The sequence below is a fragment of the Bison bison genome, unplaced genomic scaffold, assembly GCF_000754665.1.
Source record: "Bison bison bison isolate TAMUID 2011002044 unplaced genomic scaffold, Bison_UMD1.0 scf7180017864265, whole genome shotgun sequence".
Classification (NCBI taxonomy): Eukaryota; Metazoa; Chordata; class Mammalia; order Artiodactyla; family Bovidae; genus Bison; species Bison bison.
The window spans coordinates 92036-95038 of record NW_011494837.1 but is presented as its reverse complement, the minus strand read 5'-3'; positions in this window follow the sequence as shown (position 1 = coordinate 95038).

Below are 3003 nucleotides of genomic sequence, written 5' to 3'. Positions count from 1 at the left end.
TATAACTATGCTGCCACCAGATACACAGCTGATCATGTTAATGAATGGTGGTGCTGTGTCAAGGGCTTAATTTTGGGCTTGACTGCTGACTGACTGGGTACCCAGCAGTGGCCAAAATCAAGCTTGACTTAGGAAGGGAAAGTAAATGTTGTTGAACTTAATAACCTCTATCCCTACCACCTTGGCCACTTAATTTGGGAGCCCACTGAGTGGTGACCGAGGTGTTTGAGAAAGACTGACTAGTGTCTATACATTGTGTGTTTAATTGTTCAGTCGTGTCCGACTCTTTGTAACCTCATGGACTGTAGCCCACCAGGTTCCTCTCTCCATGGGATTCCCCAGGCAAGAAAATTGGAGTGGGTCGCCATTGCTTTATCCATGGGAGCTTCCTGACCCAGAGACAGAACCCGGGTCTCCTGCACTGCAGGTGGATTCTTTACCATCATCTTAATCACTTAATGATAATATTCTATTCTGCTGAGATCACTTTTTTTGGTGAACATTTGCATGGGACACAAATACCTTCATGTTTTTTGCCCATTCAGAGAGATCTATTAACATAACTCTTCTACAGATCTCTTTGTCATTGATTTCCTATCATATTCCTTCAAAGTCTATGAATATTCCACCAAACCACTGGCCACAATAAATGAATTACACATAATCACACAACTGTCCATTTCTCCTCTCAAAGAAAGTGTACAATCAGGTGCAATGGTCAAAGACCTGCTCAACGGAAAGTTCTTCCTTCACCACTGTCCTCTGCAATGTCACAGAGCTGTAGTGACAGCTACAGGAGCTGTAGTGCAGCAGCTGTCCACTTTATGACGGTGCCTGCATACCATTCAGAATCATCTGTAAATCAGGCCTCAGTCTTCTCAGTCAACTAATCATAAGGACACAGGCCCAGGCTGGGAGACAGAAGGCATTGAAGCAGGAGTGAAGGCAAATAGAGTTTGGACCACTGCTTTAGTAACTTACTTGTGCTCTTAGGGCTTGTTCCTGCTTCATCAAGTTTATATATACTAATTTCATTATATGAAGAAATGCTTCTGTGCATACCTAACTGCATGGAGAGTGACAGGGATACTATTCAGCTTAGCAAGCTCTAGTATCATGGAAAATTGATGGTCATGGTTAAACATTCTTTTTCTCCTAAGGCTCACTAGCAGGCCAATGGTTGTTTCTCTAAATTAGAATAGTTATCTAGAGGATGGTAGTGCTTTGCTCAGAATTCTAAGGCCATGCACTATGATCCACTTCTAGAAGTCTATTAAAGGTGCCGAGCTCTTCCACTGCCACTTCCAGCACCAGTGCTTGTGCTGGGTATGGCCCATGAGCACAGCAGCTTTTATGTTAGCCTTGATATGTTGGAAAGCCTCCTCTCCTGAAGAGAAGTGAAGTCGTTCAGTCATGTCAGACTCTGCGACCCCATGGACTTTAGCCTACCAGGCTCCTCCATCCATGGGATTTTCCAGGCAAGAATACTGGAGTGGGTGACCATTTCCTTCTCCAGGAGATCTTCCTGACCAAGGGATTGAACCCAGGACTCTCACACTGTAGGTGAATGCTTTACTGTCTCAGCCACCAGGGAAGTCCCTTCTCTCCTGGGCTTCACTAAAAACTAGTAGCCCTTCCTGTCACTTGGTAAATGGGCTGGAGGAATACACCCAGATAAGGATAATATTGCCTCTGAAATCCATCAGTTCAGTTCAGTCACTCAGTCGTGTCCAACTCTTTGTGACCCCATAGAGTGCAGCACGCCAGGCTTCCCTGTCCACAACCAACTCCCAGAGCCTGCTCAAACTCATGTCCATTGAGTCAGTGATGCCATCCAGCCATCTCATCCTCTGTCGTCCCCTTTTCCTCCTGCCCCCAATCCCTCCCAGCATCAGAGTCTTTTCCAATGAGTCAACTCTTCGCATGAGGTGGCCAAAGTACTAGAGTTTCAGCTTTAGCATCATTCCTTCCAAAGAACACCCAGGGCTGATCTCCTTTAGAATGGACTGGTTGGATCTCCTTGCAGTCCAAGGGACTCTCAAGAAATCCATAGAGGCTTCTTATTGTAAAGCTAATCTTTTTGTGCTTATGAGAGCACAGTGAACAAAAGGTTACATTTGGTTACAAGAGATTCCCACCTTTCCCCACCTTTCTTCATCTGCTACTCAGACCCTTATCACCCAATTTGCTGTCAGTTTGGAGGTTTCTGCTTTTCTTTGCCCATGGACTCCTGCTGTTTACAAGATGCGTGATTTCCTGGTTCTTGCCCCCATTTTGCTGCTCTTCCCTAGCTACCTGTATGCTGTAACATTCCCCCCTCAAGGAGTCTGGACCCTAAAAATCTTTTACTCATCATGCACCAAAGCCAAGACACTTCTTTGTTGTTGTTCAGTAGCTTAGTAGTGTGCAACTATTTGCAATCCCATGGACTGTAGCACATCAAGTTTCCCTGTCCTTCACTATCTCCCAGAATTTGCTCAAACTCATGTCTATCAAGTTGATGATGCCATCCAACCCTTTCATCCTCTAATTCTCTTCTCCTTTTGTCTTCAGTCTTCCCCACATTAGAGTCTTTTCAGGTAGCCAAAGTATTGGAGCTTCAGCTTCAGCATCAGTCCTTCCAATGAATATTCAGGGTTGATTTCCTTTAAGATTGACTGGCTTGATCTTCTTGCTGTGCAAGGAACTCTCAAGAGTCTTCTCCAGCACCACAGTTCAAAAGCATCAGTTCTTTGGCACTCAGCTTTCCTTATGGCCTGACTCTCACATCTGTATATGACTAATGGAAAAACCATAGCTTGACTATATGGACCTTTGTCGGCAAAGCAATGTCTCTGCTTTTTAATACGCTGTCTAGGTTTGTCATTGGAGAAGGCAATGACAACCCACTCCAGTACTCTTGCCTGGAAAATCCCATGGATGGAGGAGCCTAGTAGGCTGTAGTCCATGGGGTTGCTAAGAGTTGGACATGACTCAGTGACTTCACTTTCACTTTTCACTTTC